We start from the raw sequence: 21,223 nt of genomic DNA, 5'->3' as shown, positions 1-21,223 counted from the left end.
TATATTTATCGGCCAATATATCGGTTATCGGCTTTCAAATATAAAGAATTATCGGTTATCGGATTCGGCATCAGGCAAAATTTCATATCGGTGCATCCCTACTGTGTAATCAAAGAAAATCACAATGAAGAAAAAGTGAAAATTATGTTGAGAATGAAAGCAAATAATAAACGAAAAGAAAAGAAACACCCTAAACACTTTCATTAAAGTGATCTAGTGGTCTGTAGAAATAAATAGTAAGTATTTTAAATTAGATCTTGTTAAACCGATACAATCTCTCAGAACTTACACTGAGACAACACTGCAGAGTATCAATGTACACAGAACAGACAATGACAGTTCATACAATGAAATCGAGGTGTGCTTGAGGTTGTCAAGGGTAGCTGGCGTGTGTGCTTCAGTAAATTAGTATTTTCTTGCTCCATACATCCTCAGCTGAACACAACATGCATCTGACTGACAGCTGTGGTCTAATTTTAGGGTAAAACAAAGACTCCTCTTCAGACTGCCAAGAACTAAGAGGACATTAAGTGGTAGCAGTGAGAAACGCAGAGCGACAGAAGACTTTAGAACGAGTGCGAGAGGGCAACGCAACAGAGTTCACAAAGGTCATCGCCAGAGCCAGTGAAGTTTACAAGACCCAGATAGCGCAACATGGAGTCCAGAACAAACTCAGAGATCAATATGTCCTCATCTGCAGCAGACCACTCATCAATAAGCGCCTGACTGATTTAGGAAATGACTAACTCATAAAACCAAATGCATTGTGCTCAAAGGCCCTTTATTAGAATAAGGTGCAGCCACAGTGATTAACAAAAATCACAGATCAAAGGCACACAATTATTGTCAGTGAGACAATAACACTGCAGTTGTTTGCCCATCTTGCAAATAAGCATTTAATTTAATCTGTCAAATATTTATTTGATTTAATATATAATGTATTAAATTGATCTGCTTAATTTATATTCTACATGAATTAAAAGCTTAATATAACTATTAACTATTAGAATAAGCCACAAGTCTAAACGTGTCAGACCAACAAAGCCCAGCGTAATGCGGTCAGCATGTGGGATGAAATACACACAAGAATGAATGAAAGAGAACAGAAACAAAAAGGGCCAATTATCCGCCCGCTGTAGTCAGTGTCTGCTCCAGAATCCAGACAGAGACACACCAATGAATATGTAAGAAAACAAATCAAATTTACCTTTCAGGCAAAAAGGTCTCCGTATATGGTATGAGTGAGCTGGCCTGTCATCTCCATTACAGTAGATTCCCCTTTCATTTGTGCCGGCTTGGTTGTGCTTGGTTTAAAATCCTTTGACTAGAGGAGTAGGTCACTGTGGCTTACAATCTGTGCCATCAAGAAGTAAAGCATGTGTGTAGTTCCTTAATGTCTCTGTGCATCCTTTCCTCAAACCCTTCCTAACTGTCTCTGATGTTCCCTCTCTCTTTCTGCCTCCCTCACACATCGCAAACCCTGTCTGTCGCCTCCTACTTTGACTTATCCCCGCCCACCTTATGAATAATTAATCGCCATGTGGGTAGACCCCTCCCCCCTTTGAAAAAGATCCACACACACACACGCGTGCTCACACAAAAACATAAATGACATACACATACACAAGATGAGAAAAAACACAAACACAGGACATGTAAAATCGAGACAGCCGGGTGCGCAGCCCTCCCCCCCTCTCAGCTGGGGTTGAATTTAGCGTTTCTCAAGCTGGGATGGAGGATTCTCCCCTCCTCCAGGGCATTCCCTCTGAGCTTGACCTCTCCATTACGACCCGCGTCTCAATCTCGTGTACGTCTGGACCCCTTTTCACTCCTCGCCTGTCCTCATGTCACCTACTGACAAATCAATACGATGTCAACAACATGCAAATGCTCACTGTATATGATTAGAGAAGCCTAATATGGATAGAGATCGATAGATGCCAGTGGCAGCGAGAGTGAGAGTCGAATGATAAAGATATTTAACCCAGTGCTTCTAGTTAAATCAAACAAAGGGCTAATTAAAAGAATGACAATTAATTCTATCTTCATTTAAGATGATTGCTCAGTGCATGTTGACATCTACTGTACCAGTGTGGGACATACTACTAGCAAGGTCAAACACTTTCATAGTAACATCATTAAGAACTATCTAATAAGGTAAACGCCTTCTGAGGTTAGTCTAATTAAAATGAGGTGATGGAAAATCTGACAACAGCAATAATTGCCAGTATGCCATGCATGTTGTTCCAATCTAGTGGTTGTCATTATTATAATCAAATAGGATTGCAAAGGAAAATTGCTGCATTATAAATGTAAACTGACAAAAGTATATGAAAAAGTACATTGGAATACCATTTTTTTTTTTTCTAAAACGTGGGTTTTGTTGTTTTGTCATGGCAATACCATGATAATGGCACGGTTCAAAAGCTTGGATTGGTAAGTTTTTACATTTATGAAAGAAGTCTCTTATGCTTGCTTACCAAGAAGGCTCCATTTATTTGATTAAAAAAAAAAACATTAAAAACCTTATATTTAAATATCTTTAAAAAGAAAAGTATTTAGATTTGCATTAATAGATTTTTAAAATGTAATATATTCCTGTGTTGGCAAAACTGCATTTTCATTCTAATATGCTTGTTTGGTGCTAAATAAACTTTACTTACCATCAATGTTGAAAACAGCTGTACTTTAATTTTTATTTAGGATTACTTGATGAAAACAAAGTTTAAAACAACAGCATTTACAAAAAAAAAAAAAAAAAAAAAAGCCTTTTACTTCACTTTTGATCAATCTAATTCTATTCATTTATTTAAAAAAGAAATCTTACAGACTCCAAACTTTTTAATGCATACCATGCTATATGAATATGGTAAACATGCAGTGCCATGGCATATTTTACAAGGTACCATTTTTGTATCATTTCGTACAGGGAAGTTGCTCAAATTTACAGAAATGTCGGAAATGATGGGCCAAAATGATAATGCTAAAGCATAAAGAACCTTTTTGAGATTCCCTTGTCACAGGACCTGATGAAACATTCCCAGTTATTGCTCCAAACGGTATATTTACAAGGTATATGCCACCATTTTTATCAATTTTTTTTTTTGTACAAGTATATAGATGGAAGCAGTAGTGAATCAAAAAGTTTTCATCCTTACTGTCTAAATGAAGGACAGGTCGAGTCAAATTACTATAGCTTACCATAGACCATCTTCAAGCCAAGGACTGCATGTGATTGACAGTTTAACTCTAAGTAGGACCCTTGATCCCGTGTCTCCAAGGTGGATTTGCAATTTGGAGGTATTTATTTCTCTATGGTAAGCACATTAAATTATGATAAGGGGTTTCCTCTGTGACTGCGTATCTATCAGCAAGAGTTTAACAGCGAGCACAAACGCAAAGATAACAGCTCAATCCCTCATTTCAATGCAAAGCGAGATTATACACCACAACAACTTATCTATTCCCCAGTTTGCAACAAGAATAAAGAAATATTGAGATTAAACAGTTTGTTGTATGTGCTTGTTGTGACCTCAATCATACAGTCCAAGCACAGAATGGGTTTCCCTTATTATGAGAAATGTTTCACATTTTTTCCTTTTCCACTGACGTCTGTTGTGTTGGCAGATGCAAAACAGAGGGAGTGAGACTAAATAAAAGGTTTGTTTCAGTTCTTCAGGATTGGCACAGAAATTACAAGGAGCTGATCTAAATCTCTCTGGGGAAGCACTGAGATGGAGCAAAGAACTTTAAATCAGAGCCAAAACTCCCTGACACAACTTCATGCATGTGATAGGGATGGGAATCATGACGAACTGAACAATTCTGGTTCTGATTCTGAATCCCCTTAATGACTTGATCTATCAGTTGTTATATGAACAATTATTTTAGTGCTTTCGATTCTTTTTTCCCCCCCCATCAGCAATATGTTGACAATAGAATCTGTAACACAAATCAGAAATAAATGTACAATTCTTTCAAAAATCAGAGGTAATATAACAAAAGGTAACAAATGTAATCTATTACCTTCTCCTAACTATATATCAAAGAAAAATACTAAACTAACAAAATATGTTAACATGTTTAATTCATGTATTGATTCACTGTTTAATTGATTGATTCATTCAATTGTCCCACACTGGTTGCACTGGATGTTTCTGATTCACCACAAAGAGCCAGCTATAAAGAGTCATACGGTAATCGAACTAATGTGATTGCAACATTACAGCCTATGTATTAGAGCCCAACCGATAAAGGATTTTGAAGGCCGATACCGATACAAATATTTTTGGGTTTTAAAATCCGATATATCGGCCGATATATATTTTTTAAAATTATTTCAGAAACGCACATCAAAACATTAACAGATTTCCCTAACATTAGTTATTTCCTAACATTAGTCATTATTTATGAGTTTTAACTAAAATAATATGATAATGCATTTTTAAAAGAAACTTGTTTCTTTTTTAGTCACAACAGAACAGACTGATGATAGTGGCATTAAATACTTCAGAAATACTTCAGTCACATTGTCGAAAGTTAAAAGGACAATCAGTCAACTACACTATAACAAAGTAACATAATTATTACTAGCTGTTTCCGCTTCACTCTCGGCTTATTTAGCTGCAGCAAAACTGGACATGATAGTCACAAATTTTTTCATGCTTATTTGAGCTAAGAGAACTGATAGGGATGTTCTTTTAATTGTTATTCAAGCAATGTATGTCTCGTGACCAACTCAACGAGTGTTTATTTTATTTTTGAAATATTCATTTATCAGCCATTATAACTGCCGATACCTAATATCGGCCGATAATATCGGCCTGCCGATATATCGGTCTGGCTCTACTATGTCTTAAAGTTGTACCTACAATAATTTTTAACTGTCCAGTTGTGTGGCAATTGGGTTATTGTTGAATCAAAATTTCTGCAACTGGAAATATTCAACGCATTCTCATCCTTTAACGGCATGTAGAACGCTATATGACAAAACGGCGCTATACTACGCACATGGCACCCGTTATCGTTAATATAACACGTGCTGTGAGGGCTAAGTTTAGGTGTGGGGTAGGGTGTGCGTGTCATATTCACGCTAAAGGATTTATAACGTCTTGGGTTCGCGTGTTATATTAACGATAAAGGGTGCCATGTGCGTAGTATAGCGCCGTTTTGTCATATAGCGTTCTATATGACGTTAAAGGATGAGAACGGGCTCAAATATTTGGGCGCATCAGCACGTCTCCGATAACATGTTTTGATTATGTCAATGTCATGAGACATGACAGCATGAACAGGATAGTTTAATTAATTTATTTAAGGCTTAATGGAAGAAAAAAAATATTTCGGTGCATAACTACATTTTATTTATTCTATTCAATTCTATTCTAACAAATCAGAGATTAAACTGGGTGCTTAACAACAAGTACAACAAATGTACACTCTATAACAGAACTGCAGTCACTTCCAGAGATTCGAATTCAATGACTAGTTCGGAGGTTGAGAAACCTGTATTCATCTGACGCTGACATTAAAGGCTATGAGCAAAGGCATTCCTGCTGTGTTGCCGTGCCAAAGCATACGGTCACAGAGGGCCCGTCTTTCAATTGCATCAGGTGTAACGCTAATTGCATTGTTTAAATATTTAAACCAGCTTGAGGGACACAAAAGGAGAGGGATAGGGAGGGGCACGGGTTAAAAAAGAGCAAGAGCGGGAGAGGGGGTGGAAGAAGAGAAAGAGATGACTGGAGAAAAAAAGGGGAGAGGAATATGGATGTGTTTGCGAAAGATAGAAAGGCTCTCGTTGTTTGTGGAACTCCAGGACAGGACATGAACAAAACAAAGGGAAACAACAGTGGAGCATTATGGCTGTTTGAGCAAAGTGAGGCCTCCTTTGTCTGTGTCGGGGTGGAAATAAAAGGTGGAATGAGACAATCTGGATGTTCCTCTGCTGTTTTGTTTTTCTCCTTTCCCAGCAATCAACGGGGCGGCTCATTAGAGACTAACGAGAGGTCTGAAGAGCACATTTGGGAAGGCAGGAAGCTGCCAAGTTTATGAGAGAGGCCATGTACAAAAGCGGTCAGTAACGAGCTGAAACGGGTCCATGTGAGTCCCACTAGAGTGAATCCCACTCTGACGTGTTCGGTCGTGTAAACCAGTGGCTTTTGAGCACTTGTTTGTGCATCAACACACCATAAAACAATTTGCATAACATAATGGCAGTTTTATTGATATTTATTCTCAGTTAAAGGAATAGTTCACAGTTTGTTTGGGGTAGGTAAGATTTATCTCACGCAGGCAACATGTTTGTCCTCCCAAAAAATACAGTGCAGAAAGTTCAAAAGAAAAGGTTTCTATATGAAATCTTTTGTAATATTGTGTCTTTACATTAGCTTTTGATCATTCTTAATGCATCCTCACTGAATAAAAGTCTTATTTTTTTAGATTACCAACCCCAAACTACATAGGGAACTGTACAATGACAGTTCTAGGAATAAATAATAACCAAATATTCATTTTATGATAAACAACACTTTAAGGACATCCTTTGTCTTGTTCAAAGACAGCACGCCCAAGTAAGATGCGTGCTGCACGTTAGCTAATGGCACTTGGCAATGATCCTGATCTCAGTGGTTGGTCAGGTCAACAAAGTGTTAAAGTCATCTTGATGAAGTAGTTTCCAGGTGTATAGCGTATGTAGTTCCCACACCTCCCATCTGTTTATGTGATATATCACTTCCTAAGCCAATGAGAGGCATTATACATCACAGATGGGCCAATTTTCTCTATACACCAACACCATACAAAATAAATGTTCTACCATAATCCAGAATGAGATCACTTTGAATAAATGTTATCCATTCAGATCTGTCAGATGTATTTAAAGGGATGGTCATTATTAACTCACCCTCATGTTGTTCAGAACCAGTACGACTTTATTTCTTTTGTGAAAAGTTTTATTTATTTAGTTTTTAAATTTAGTTTGAGACTCTATTGACACGTTGTTTGGACGTCAGACAGATTTGGAATGACGAAAGTGAGTAAATAACTTAAAAAGACCCATTTAAGATTGATACCAAATGCAAATCCCAAAAGACATGTAAGAAATATGATGAAAAGTGTGTTTCAAGTTCTGTCTGATCCTCTTGATGAGGTCTGGGAGCACTTTGGGGACAGCTGGTCTTTCGTTTATCAGGTCCATACCTCTTCACACACATTCTGTCCTTCTCTGTCCCACACTCCATTGATCTGAAGACCCTTCTCTTCACTCCCCGGTCAGTGGGTCATTTTAATGGTGGTCCTTCAGAACAGCTGCTGCCGAAGGCGAAAAAGATACATCCGCATTAGCCTTGTGACTCTTGAGACAGTCCTTCCTTTCTTCCATAATGCAATTCACTCTCTTCGTACATTTATTTAACAGCCACACAAAGCAAAAAAAATCAAAGAAAGAAAAAAGACTTTTTATGACCCGAAACAACATAAATTATATTCGGGTCAATTATATTGATTTGCTTCCATACGTCCTGAAGCTCTTCCTTTGGGCAATTTAAAGTGAAAATCTCTCCTTCAGTAACAGTAAATGTAAAAATGTAAAAAAAAAAAATATATATATATATATATATAAAGATTTACATTCAAGGTGTGGCTACATTAGTGATATTTCAGCAAAGTATTGCTGACAAAAGGTCCATTGTCCACAGTCTACAATAGTGTAGCAATGTATGAAGTCACTTTCAAATCAAGCATTTGTTGGTCAGTGAATTCACATGAACAACCTGAACATTAGCGAAATATTCATGGGGAACTTTTTCGAATTGATGAATGCGCAGCTTACTACTGGAATGAATTTCATCGGTAAAATTTTACTGAGAAATGGTAAATGTGACCACACTTTAGATACAGCAACAATCCAGATTGATTCAATGTCTTCATTAATAGAAAGTCTCTCATGAACAGGGTTGTGACATCAAACCATTGAATAGTTGAAAGGTCATACTGCAGGTTAAGCACATGTCCCTTCTTCAACCACAGAGCAGATGTCAGGTAGGCCACGGCCTTGACACAAACACAATATCTCTAACAGCAGGGTACCTGGCTGTCTGAGTTTCACCCAATAATGCGCTAGCACAGGGGTTAGATGAAGCAGGAACATGGGCAGACTATGATTCAATAAAGACCCTGAACAGGGCAATTAGAGGTGTACAATTTCAGAGTGTTTGGATCAGAATGTTCTAGGTGATGTAGATGGTTTCTCAGAAGTGCGAATCAACAGATCACATAAAGATAGAGAGAGCGAATCACAGAGCGAGAGGAAAGGATAAGGATGGACTAAGGAAGCAGCTGGTCAAGAAAGGAAATTACCTCAATTTAAATTATGCTACATCTATCCATGATTATGAAACCATTCCTGAATGCTGATTGGCCAATGGTCATATCCTGTCAGGGTAAAAACGCATGAATCGGCTACAATTAAATAAATAAATAAGTAAATAAAGCAGAGTGAGGCATATCTGCATTAATATAAATGACTTCCACACAACTTCTCCTGTCAGGAAAAAAAACCCCAAAAAACAATTCTGATAAATTTGCTGCGTGTAAGTGAGACTGATGTGAGATTCCAGATCTGTTTTAATCAAGTAAAGCAGTTTGAGAAAAAGCATATGTGCATATATACATGTGACCTATAAAGCAAACTTTTGTGGGCTAGATGCATGGAAAACATATGGACCACGATGAAACGCACCACCGATCAGGGCTCTGAGCGTTTAACTGTGTCAGTTGAAGAGTCAACCCCGGGTCTGACATCCAGTGTGTTAAGCCCTGGGGTCGCGGTTCAGTTTAGTCTCCAGACCTACTTTACATCTACACTGACAGAAGGCTGAATCAGAGAGTGTTAACAAAAAGCCCTTCCTTGCTTGTCGGTCAAACTGTCGCGCGTAGGGCAGGCACGTTGACCCTCCCCCCTCGGTTCTTCAGGAGCCTATATCAACAGGAGGTGTTGTCATTTCTTCAGTTAATTGCTGGCGGAGCCCTGATCAGCCCTCAAGAAGTCTGGACAAGGGAGGGAAAGCTTTGGTCTCCTGCCGGAGCGCGTGCGTATCCCCCAAACGCACACACACCAATGTCTAAGAATACAATGGGGCAAAGCAGCTGGACTGCAGAACCACAAGACAGTCCTGCATACTTAATTACGAAACCAAGACAAGCCATCTGTGCCATAGAGATCATAACATCTGCTTTAGATCAATAACTTGCACAGATAAGGGATGGGGATTTCTTTTCATTCAAAAGATATCCTACATCAATTCAAAGCTTCCTTTCTGCAGTATGACATAACACACAGTTTAAGCCTATGAATTAATACAATAGGCCTTGAAAATGATGTAATGGATGTAATTTCCCAATGGGAAAAAATGGACACGTGTTTTGTATGAAAACATTGATAGTGACTTGTAACCCTATACAGGTCTAAGGTCTGCTGAGGGGCCTTCAAAAAGACTAAATAAATGTTCATGGTTTTATTCAGATTTGAAGCCGGGTTGCAAAACAAAGTCAGAAAAAGATCAAGAAAAGACAATGCAACTGCAAGGACCTGCGTCTAAAGATACTATACAGATTCATGACACTAATTACAGGAAATTAACTAATTGCATTATCTTTCAGACTGAGAACAGACCAAGAAAGGACAGGTCAATGAAATGAACAAATTAATGAAGCCTTAATGAATTTATCACTACTATATTTTCAACTGTTTTAATCTTAGATTTATTTATTTTTATTTAAATTGTAATATATTATTGTGATGCTAAAACTGAATTTTCAGCAGCCATTACTCATTCTATTATGTTGATTTTATGCTAAAGAAACATTCATTATTATTATCATCAATATTGAAAACAACTGAGCCGCTTAATATTTTTGTCGAAACCTTGATCAATTTCTTTCCGGATATTTAGATGACTATAAAGTTCAAAATAACAGCATTTATCAATTGATCAATTTAATGCACCCTTGCTTAATAAAAGAATTCATTCCTTAAAAAAAAGTCTTAATTACCCCAGTGGTATACACTTCGTACTGATTAAAAATTTGCACCTTTTTGTAGCATAAAAACAAACAAAGACAAATTACATTTTAACATTCATATTCATCCATCCAGTTTTAATGCTAACAAAATAAAACAAAAAAACAGTGCCATCACGACTGCAGTCTCATCCTCCTCAGAGCCGTGGGAAAAGACAGGGACAGCAGTGTAACTGCCTACCATAAGGTTATTTTAGATGCGTCAAATTACAGACACCCCCCTCTGAGAAACACCTGCAGGCATGGTTATTATTTCCAGGGACAAAACGCTTGTGCCAAACCAAGGTTATCACATCTCAGCTAATTAGATGGAACGAATACGAGAAAAGATACCCATGAATCTTAAAAATATTTCTGTAACACTTCCGAACACACATTTTTAGCTAATTTAGGCAGAGAGAATCCTTGTGGCAGTTTTATTTCTAGAATCAGTGTGTGTTCACCCCAAAAAAGAAATGTTGGTCATTATTTACTGACCCTCATGTCAATATAAACACATATTTTCTTTAAAAAGGCGAGTTAATAATGCTTAATGCTGTAATTGGTCAATACATTTACAATTGGAGTGAAAGCTATCTTCATCTAGACAAATGAATATGTCATATTCTCTTACAGAGACACTTGAGACTTGCAGAACAGAGATATTAAATAGTAAAAGCACCATTAATGAACAACTATTCTCTATTTGTCACAAATTTTAATGTCTTCTGTAATAAAACTTTTATGGCATCCCCCTCCCCATGTTAGCTTGCCCCCGTCTACCACCTTCATCTTCGGTTATTACATCTCAGCAAGCAACTATCAAAACTAATCTTAATTTAATGTTCTCCTATCTGAATGAAACCCTGACATTTGAAGCAGATCTGCAACGATGCATTAGGTTATAAACACACAGTCACCTTCTGGATGACTCACCCACATGAAAGCCAAAAGGCAAAACACTTCTGCCCGTCATGACCTTCAAAACAGCATTGGTGACACTGACCTTTGGGTTACGGCCCTGGAGAAGGAAAAATAAACTGCATGTCGTAACCTCACTGAGATAAAGAGCAATCTGTGTCATCTGCGAGCAGTCACAATGACAAACAGATCGATTCGAAAAGGAGATGCTAGTCTAATTAACAGCGATGCTGGAGATGAGGAAGAGGGATACAATGAAGAAGAAGAAGCTGAGACTGATAGTTGATGGACATCCTAACATTAATAAACCCTCATTTCCTGACCTTTGCTGAGATTAGCCATTTAGCAGTGCTCAGGATAGGACTGTCTGAACACATTAGCCACTAGCCCATGGTGACCCAATTAAAACACCATAAATGAGGAGCTGCAGCATGCAACTAGGAGTCTAAACAACTTAAATGACATGACTGAATAGACCTTATTTTGCCTGAGGTCAATATGACCTGTATTTTGTGGGGAACAACGGAGCTAGAATCATTTACAATGTAGAATGAAGGCTGAAATATCTGAATAATTGCCAAGACTTCAATTCTAAACAAATCGATTTGATTTCATTCCTTCAAACAACCATTATTTTTAAGTTGCAAAAAAATACAGGTGTTTAAATTACACACACTTTAAAATATATTATTCTGGTACTATTTTGACACCAAATACTTACAACCACTCATTGTAAGGTAACGGGTCAATGATTTCATTCAGCAAATGTACAAATGAATAATTAAAGACTTGCTGTTTTCATTTATCTCAGTTCATATCATTGCGGTTACACTCTAATGGTTTGTATGTGTATGGCAACAAATCCCTGGTTGATTAAAAATTAAAAGCAAAAATAAAACCCAAATATATATATATATTTTTTTTATTTTATATAAATATGTCATTTTGGTTTGAAATAGTCAAAATGATATGATAGATAGATAGATATATATGATGATATGATAGATATGATGATATAAAATGATTATATATATATATATATATATATATATATATATATATATATATATATATATATATATATATATATATATTAAATAAATATTATATATATATATATATATATATATATATATAAAATCATTTTATATCATCATATCATATATATCTATCATATCATTTTGACTATTTCAAACCAAAATGGCATGTTTATATTAAACAAACTCATTACAAAGGCTTTGCAGATTTATTGAGCCTTTAGAGGCCAAAGCAGGAGCTGTAAGGAGGCTAATATAGCATTTGATACTCCTTTGTGTGGCCTGCGTTCCCTCGCTATTTTGTTTCCGGCAAGAGGTACAGATGGGAGTGTGTGCAATTTGGCTGGTCTTTCCCTAAAAACCCCACAGCATACATCTGGCACAGAAAATCGTTCTCTCTCCCATGCATCTGCGCTGTCTGTTCATGTCATGGAGCAGTGAGGTGAGGTGAGATGTGAAATGATTTGTACAAACTGAGCATTTATATCCTCAAAACGGTAAAAGCAAATCAGCAAAGTGCCGGGAAATGAATACCTACAGTATTTGTTCTTTTATAAAACAGGATTTCTTGGATGCATATTTATTTATTGTCTAGCAGCTCGTCTAGTTTACTCGTTATTTGAGTACCTGACAGACCACTCGTCGCACACACTATTTTTCATCTTCCTTATTTGCTGACATAAAAAAAAAAAATCCTCTCACAATGGGGGAAAACTCCCTTGCTGTGCTTTCTCTGTACTCCTGTCCATCACATCACATATTTGGTGCACTCCACAAAACACACTTCGGTACAAATATGGTCGAACCAGAAAAAAACTGTCAGTCAGAGATTGTTTTCTTCTGTTTTTATCTTACCAATCATCCCCTCCTCTTTTAATGTCAATCCGATCCCCCCCTTTTTATTTCTCTCTTTCTTGGCCCACTTTTTCCTGAACAATAGAGACAATCGGGCGTCCCCTGAGGGCAGAAAAGAGCGAGTTTAAATATCAAAAGCCCACAATGGACATCACGCCAGACTCCAAGGAGCTCCATTCCCTGGCCCCCACTGTCCATCTGCTTATAACGGGAGAAATGAGGGAAGAAGGATAGATAGTGAGAAAGGACACACAGTGACAGACTTTCGTCTCTCACTCTTTTCTCGCCTTTTTCTCCTTGTTTCAAACAACTCAGTAGTGCTTCTCCCTGTCAGCCAGGGCTGGTTCTAGGCTGTGCTGGGCTAAGCCCACCCAAACGTCTGCCTTGCCCACCCAATCAGAATTTAGAAACAGATAGTATTCATCTGTTTTTACAATTTGTGCATTGATAAAAAGCAATCTGAGATAGATTCTGTGTTGAAAGGTTTTACGAAGGGCTGTAGAATACCCCAAACAATCACAAAAATAACACCATAAATTAGCAGTAGCCTATTTTTCCTTGAAAGTAACGGTGTGGGATGCGCTGCGGCCTGTTAATATATATGAATTAACATATAAACTCGTAGTTTCACAACCTTTGGAACAAGGCTTGCAATGTGAAATTAAACTGTAAAATTGTCAACCCTGACGGAAGGTACACAAGCATTCTTTTGGGAAGATTTTTTGTGAGCGAAATATTCATTCTATTCAGCAAGGACACATTAAATTGATCAAACGTGACAGTAAAGACATCTATTAATAGGTTTCAAATAAATGTTATTTTGAACTGTCTATTCATCAACGAATCCTGAAAAAGGCTTCCAAAAATGGCGCAATGCAATTTAACACTTAAAAACATCATTTGTCTTTTAGAAAGTTTAAAATCCAACATAAATCCCCTTATCAAACTGTAAAAGGCAATGGTGTCACAGAATGACACTTCACCCACTGTGCGTCCACCTTACCCCAAACAATGTGAGGACACAAACAGTCCTCTCTTCTCTCTCTCGAAACCTCCCTCCCCTCAAGCCCCGAGGCTCAGGTTTCCTGACAGGAATGAGTCTTCATTTTTTCACATCATCCTATTCTGTGACTGACTGCATGACACAGATACAGAAAGGCCGATCTCACAGTAATTGGTGACATAAATGAAGAATCATCTGTAATATCCCTGAGCTATATGTCCCAAGTGACTCAACACCAGTCTTAACACATCTGAGACCACACTAATAAGAACTCAGAGGCCAATTTGAAGCTGCCAGTTAGGCTAAATGTGCTTTTCCATTCCTAACAACATCAAGTGCACCATTACTAATAACAAAGCCTCCCACCTTGACCTCCGATCCCATCGCCATCTAAGATGCTTGTTATTGTCCACACTTCCATTCACACAAGAGAACAAGACATGGCATGTGTTATGTTTTCTTCATTGTTTACGGCGACAGGTGTTTCTACCTGGGCAGGTTTTGTTGGGGAAATTCCAGGGCTTGCTGACTGTCGATCCCAAGGGATACATGGATCTAATGAAGACCTCCCTCCCCCAACAACCCTTAAACAAGCTGAAATGTGAAAATGTGTCATATCAGATGACTCCATTGCTAATTTGATCAGAGGGGTTATTGATTTTCTAGGCTAACTTAACTGATTGTAATCTGGCTTTGAATTTGGCATGTGAAGTTTTAATCAAACACAATTTAATTCAAATATGGACTAAAATTTCACTCATAAGGGCTGCAAACCTGATGAAATATTAACGTTAAAGGTTATGGGATCTGAGGTTTTGTTGATGACACCAAAATGCTTTAATGCACTTAAATAGGCTTTTAAAAATATCTAATAACACACTGGCTAGAAGAAAATATCAAACAAAAACATGTGTAGAAGCCCCTGACTACCATTAGCTTCTTTTTCACAGGTTTATCGTCCAATTAACTAACCTATTTTAATTTATTACCAGCCAATCAAGTACAGAACAGCTTTATTTCATTGTATGCGTGGCATCAACAAAGGTTCACAAATACCTACTACTGCTCTCATGGTCTAGTTAATGGTTAGCTTTTTTAGCTAATGTGCACCATCCAATCTCCAGCATTATTTGACTTCAGAAGCTGCTCAAACATCTGTCATTCAATGACTTTTAACAAAACAAATCCCCAAAGAGTTCAATGGTTCTGCACTAAAGAGAAGAAGTCTTCTGTTAAAAGATTTCCTGCTTTCAGCCATAAACAATGTAAATCAAACCAGTAGCCACATAAAAGGTATATTGTAGCCCTTTTCAACATCATACTTATCATGTACAATGTAAAACCTGTCAACACGTGATTAAAAGCCTCTCTGATGTCTGTTTTGTTTGATAGCTAAAGAAATCAGCATCCGACTCTATATTGAAAAGATTTCTTTTTTATGTTTATCAATGGACGGCTTTTTCTTTTTTTTTATTCATTATACTTCACAAATCTTCTGTTCAATAAATCTGTTCATCTGAACTATACTTAACTCAGCTTAAAGGGTTTGACGGCATTGTGTACTTATGACTCTTTAATAAGGATTCAAGAAGCAGGTTATGGTTCATTGTGCAGCTTTGATATTTGGGATAAATGGAGACTTTGCCGCATTAGTCCAACTACTTAAATTAGTCCATACAACTAATTTGAAGAAAAAAAAAATAACACACAAGAAACTAATTAAAAAATAAACAGGTCAACTGCATCAATCCTGATGTTAACATATGTTACACCTGAAGGGCTACAATCCTAACAATAATAATAACTACACTTACTGTAAAAAAATATTGTTGGTTTAACTTAAAAAAAAGTAACCTGGTTGCCTTAAAATTAAGTTCATTGAAATGGAAAAATTTAGTTAATACAATGAAGGAGATTGATTTAATCATCAGAAACTCAAAATATTATGAACTACATCAATTATCTAAGTTGACTTGTGATTACAAATCATGAAAATATTTTTTTTTACAGTGAGACAAGCAAGTTGAGTTTTCATGTTTTATGAGGACTTTCCATAGACATAATGATTTTTATACTGCACAAACTGTATATTTTATGCCCTTACACTATGCGTCACAGAAAACTTTCTGCATTTTCACATTTTCAAAAAACATCACTTAGTAGCCTATGATTTATAAGCTGTTTTCCTCATGGAGACAAACAAACAAAAGGATTACAGATATTACCATACCATTACGGTCCTCACTAATTTTGTCATGGACAATATTTCCCATGCTTGACTCATGTGCTCAATCTATTAGTAGCAGTTCCTTTGGGAAAAGTCTGACCCTGATGCATATGAATGAACCATTGCAGCAGAAGCATGTGCAGGTGCAGGGCTGCTGGCTTCACAGAGCCAGTGGGTTAGGGCACCATGTGCACCCTGCTAAAAGTCACAGAGAGAGATATATAGCGCAGACACTGAGAGAAGTAAAAAGCCAGTGGAGGACTGTTACAGATAGTTCACTAAGAGCCTATAATGCTTTGAAATAAGAACAATAAGGATGCATATATACAATGCACTGCAAAAGCTTTGATGTTGTACATCAAAAACACAATCATAAGTCACAGAGGTCATTTGAAAAGGCAGAGGTGAGCGCTTCTATAGATCAAACAGAACATAAGAGTATGTCTGAGACAACACTTGTGAAGGTGTGGCCAATACAATATGGACAATGTCTCAAGTCCAATGACTTTGTTGGATATTTACCTACTGAGCCATGATAAAATATTCTGAGTGCATCAGACAGGAAGGGCTTTAAAATGGAAACAAGAGTGAGTCATGCAGTGAGGTGATGCACAGGCTACTTCATGTTCTCTATAATGACATTAACTGAGAATTTCAGCTGTATAGCATAATAGGACCTTGAACGGACAAAATGATCCCAAAATGATTCACTGTGAACTGTCGCTTGGAGATATGCTTATGTTCAATGACATGGAAATAAAACAAACAACGTGTTGATTTCTAAAGCTCTTTAGCATAAAGTTGAATGATTTCATCTGTCAAAGTAATGTAATGTCTTGAAGGGACACTCCACCGTTTTTTCATGTTAAACTGTTATTCCCTTAAAGGAGTAGCATTAAAAAAGAAAAAAAAAAATTGCTGATAATTTCCCCCCCATGTCTTATGTCATTCTTTCTTCAGTCAAAAAGAAATTAAGGTTTTTGATGAAAACAGTCCAGATTTTTTCTCCATATAATGGACCTCAATGGGAACCAAATGGTTTAAGGTCCAAAAGACAGTTTCAGTGCAAACTGCAAACTGTTCAAATGGCTTTAAACGATTTTAGACGATGAACAAGGGCCTTATCAAGCCAAACGATCGTTCATTTAAAAAAATAAATAACAAAGTTTAAGTTTTATAAGCTCTTGCTCTGTTCTGTGATGGGCGTTCATGACTCTCCTGTTCGAACTCATTTATCAAAATGAACGAATCTTTTTTTCATGTCATTTGGTTCATTTAACGAACAAAATGAACGAGTTGACTCAGGAAAAGATTTGTTCATTTTGATGAACTAGTTTTGAACAGAAGAGTCACAAACGTGCGTCACAGAACAGAGCAAGGCGAGCATTTGAGCTTATAAATCTTACACTTTGTTATTTATTTTTTTAAATGAGCGATCGTTTTGCGTGATCAGACCCGTATTCATCGCCTGGAATCGTTTAAAGCCCTTTGAACAGTTTGCAGTTTGTACTGAAAGTGTCTTTTGGACCTTGAACCGTTTGGTTCCCATTGAAGTCCATTATATGGAGAAAAATCCTGGAATGTTTTCATCAAAAACCTTAATTTTTGGGATCAGGGATCCGCAAATATTGATGTTATTAACTGAAATAATCAATATATAATATCCAATATCAATTCATTTAATCAATTAATTAATATGCCTAAATTGTGTAATTTGTGCAAGTATAGGTTTTTAAGTCACCATCAAAGCAAATTTGACAATTCTGATTTTTTTCTACAAAATATTTCAGTGCTTTGCTTAAGTTATTTATCTATCATCACAACATCATTAGTTGGCAACACCCAACTTCCTACTATCCAATCAATTCTCAAAGTACAAAAGCTAATGCTGCCCTACATTTTCCAGAACCCATTCCACTCTGATATACGTCACAAAAATGAAAGAAAAGACTATAGCAACTTCCGTGTCATGACTTTAATAATGTGCCCAGCAAAGCCTCTTTACTCATTGCTGAAAGTCTTGTACATCTCTGCAAAAGAAAAAAAAAAAAATCAATTTAAATGCAGTAATCTGTCCTCCTTTTAGGCCAGTCTGCAATCCATAACTATCAACTGCCTTGACTCAGCTGAATCCAGATGAAGAGCACTTTATGGGCTATAACAATCTTCCATTAGCACTCCATCCAAGCGCACAGACCCTGGAGCCGTCTCCTAAAACACACTGCTCTAAAAAAACAACCAAATGCTTCAGCTGACCCCATTGTTTCGGTCTTTTTCCATTTTATTGTCCTCTCCGAGGAAGAAACAGAGACGGACAGAGATTGAGATTCTCCTTCCCATCCAGAGGACAACAGTTCAAATCGGTAGACTCCACTTCCAGACGCACATCTCTCACCCCCCTCTGGAGGAAGCTGCTGTTGCACAGCTAAAAATAGCACCTCTGGAAACAAAACCCTGAGAAGTAAAAGGTGAGCATCCCATTGCAGTGTGGGAAACCTGAGAGTAGGTGAATCTGAGCTGCAGAGGAGAGGAAAGACTGGAATGCTGGAGGAAGAAATGAAATTACGTACTCAACATCATCTCTTGACCTTATTTCAATGCAGTCATTTAAAGCTGTGTGATTTTTACCCCCATCTACACTGTAAAAATGAATATGCTTTATCTAATCAATAAAATTGTGGCAACAGATTACAAGCAATATTATTTATTAAATTGAACAAATTAGAATTGAGTAATAGTTAATCAAATTAACATTCTAATTAATTCTAATTTTTACAATTTAATTAATAATATTGCTTGTAATATGTTGCCACAATTTTATTGATTAGATAAAGCATATTATTTTTTTTCAGTGTAGCGGTGAAAAGGTATATGACCATCCAGTGAATATTAGTTTCTGTTCCTCTCAATTACGATTTCATTTTAACTCCTACGGTGGCCAATGTAGTCCAAGATTAACATGGCTTACAGTTCGACCTCATCCATGAGTGTTAACTCAAACATAAACGCGAAAGGCGAAGCTTGAATTAACAGGTATGTCCCTCTTTGGCTAATGTACTTTCAAGATGGAGGGGCAACATGGCGACCTGTCATCCTAGAACCCCTTACCCGTATGTATTTTCAATGGCAAATTATACACTCACGAAAATACTTTATTACTTGAACGAAGTAAATATACATTAATGAGCACATATTTTTGAAAGAACTAAGTGTTTTTAGCTAAGAATAAACTAAAAGAGTTACACAGTGTAGCTTTAAAGATGCATAGCATATTATGCAGTAGGTCAATCAATCTTTCCAAATAACCTAAGTAATCTTTTGTTTACTAATTTTTATTTCATAGTTGAAAGCAAAGCTGAGTTATTTACATACATTTGACCAAAAAATGTGAGTATCCACCCATTTAAAGTTTCCTTTAAGTGGCATAAGGTGCTGAAAATGGCAGGTTTCGCTAATGCCGTTTTAATTGCAGGCTCAGTGGGAGTATCCACGGGGTTTGAGCCACAACTAACATGTTGCCAAGAAAAGGGATTTCTCCAAAATTTGCCATATGGCAGAAAATACCTCTATAGGTGGTGGGGGTGTGCAGGTAAAAGCATGTGGTCCTTTGTTGATGATCCTCAAATCTATTCCTATACAAGAAAAATAGCATACAGCAACATTTTACAAAAATAGCTTATTTACTCACAAAATGTGTCATGTTAAACTATAAATATCAGTTTCCTGGAGGTTAAACTAAATTATAATCAAAGTTAGCAATGTAAATCGAGTCAAATATCAGCACCTAGTGGTGTGAAGAAGTCACTGCAACTTGAGAAAATGTGTTTGACATATTTGAGTGCACAAATAGCACAGCCATTCATTTTACGTAATATTTGCTCTAAAACTTATATAAATGCTGTTATATTACATTTTGCATGCAACTTTGATTCAACCGCTATTCACTACTTAAAAAATATGTAGGCTACTATATTATGTTACCATTTAAAATGCCGATACTGTTAAGATTTAAGATTTAATCTGACACTGTTCTCATTAAATTACTCTTTAGACATTCCTAATGAGGATAGACTAACTTTGTCAGGTTGCCAATGGTTATGTTTCACTTCTAACTTCTAAGCTCTATGAAATACTTCCATGAATGATTGCAAAACAATATGGCAAAGACTACTGAATGGGGAATGACATGCACATCTCTGGATCATTCAGGCCATGGTCAAACTCACTGGGAATATGAGCCCAGGCCAGGTCACATGGCCATAGATATCATCTGATGTGGGCAGCTTTGCATCTTTAATTCATGATGGAAAAAAAAATGAGTTTGGTTAGTGGGCTAATTCAGCAACTCTGAGTTTCCCCACACTGCAATCAAAGATTATAAATGGAAACTTTGCCCCTGCTGGATTACATATATACAGAATTGTAGAGTCTAAGATCAAATAGAATAGTTAACAATCACAGATGCTAGAGGAGACCTAGATTGATACTCAGTCAGATATATCAGAATACTTGGTGCGGATCAGACAGGCAGACAGAACAGTAAATAGTTTAACAAACAAACATTTGTGGTAACATTAATATACCAACCCATTGAAGTACTAATATCTCTTTCGTACCATTGTAATACACTGACAACCACCAAAAACAGGTGGTAATGAGAAAGTCACATAAATCAAAGCTCTTCACAAACTGAGGTAGAAGGTGATAAAATATAAAAGGTGCACAGTCTCATTCATATAAATACTAATCAGCACCATAAACAACATGACACTAAAGTACTGCATTAAACAATTATTTAACAACTAAATGTAACATAAAACCCTAATGTAGAAGAAAGAAACAGTTATTTTAACTAAATCAAATAGGAACTAAGTGGCATGCAGCCTGCATGGAATTTTGGGAATGTCAGTATAATAAGGAAACTTAATGTTATCGATCGATCGATAGATAGATCGATAGATAGATCGATAGATAGATCGATAGATAGATCGATAGATAGATAGATAGATAGATAGATAGATAGATAGATAGATAGATAGATAGTTGTTCTAATAAATGAAGGCCTACAAATTTTCATATTGCAATCAAAGCAAATATAAAACACAATTTATATATAAAGTA

The 21,223-nt window shown here is 36.7% G+C and overlaps 2 protein-coding genes across 10 annotated transcripts in view; one reads left to right on the top strand and one right to left on the bottom strand.

Annotated features, from left to right (window-relative positions):
- nfasca (neurofascin homolog (chicken) a) overlaps positions 1 to 21,223 on the bottom strand; it is an 81,820-nt gene that overhangs the window by 59,799 nt on the left and 798 nt on the right. For 4 of the 9 annotated variants that reach the window (XM_039694740.2, XM_039694746.2, XM_039694744.2 and 1 more), the window contains exon 1: positions 1,208 to 1,458. The exons of 2 other annotated variants lie outside the window; for them this stretch is intronic. The gene's annotated coding sequence lies outside the window, so the exon portion shown is untranslated. Of the gene's footprint in view, positions 1 to 1,207; positions 1,459 to 7,200; positions 7,312 to 19,666; positions 19,735 to 20,328; positions 20,394 to 21,223 lie in introns of those variants that run through there. 3 more of the 9 variants (XM_089125076.1, XM_089125077.1, XM_089125078.1) reach the window with 3 other exon arrangements.
- The window catches only part of pik3c2b (phosphatidylinositol-4-phosphate 3-kinase, catalytic subunit type 2 beta), a 49,870-nt gene continuing 48,247 nt past the window's right edge, over positions 19,601 to 21,223 (top strand). The window contains exon 1 of the mRNA XM_039694732.2: positions 19,601 to 19,691. The gene's annotated coding sequence lies outside the window, so the exon portion shown is untranslated. The remainder of the gene's footprint in view (positions 19,692 to 21,223) is intronic.

This window comes from Pimephales promelas, chromosome 21 (genome assembly GCF_988280905.1).
Source record: "Pimephales promelas chromosome 21, fPimPro1.hap1.1, whole genome shotgun sequence".
Classification (NCBI taxonomy): domain Eukaryota; kingdom Metazoa; phylum Chordata; class Actinopteri; order Cypriniformes; family Leuciscidae; genus Pimephales; species Pimephales promelas.
The sequence above is the reverse complement of the archived record's forward strand: the minus strand, read 5'-3'. Positions and strand labels throughout refer to the sequence as shown.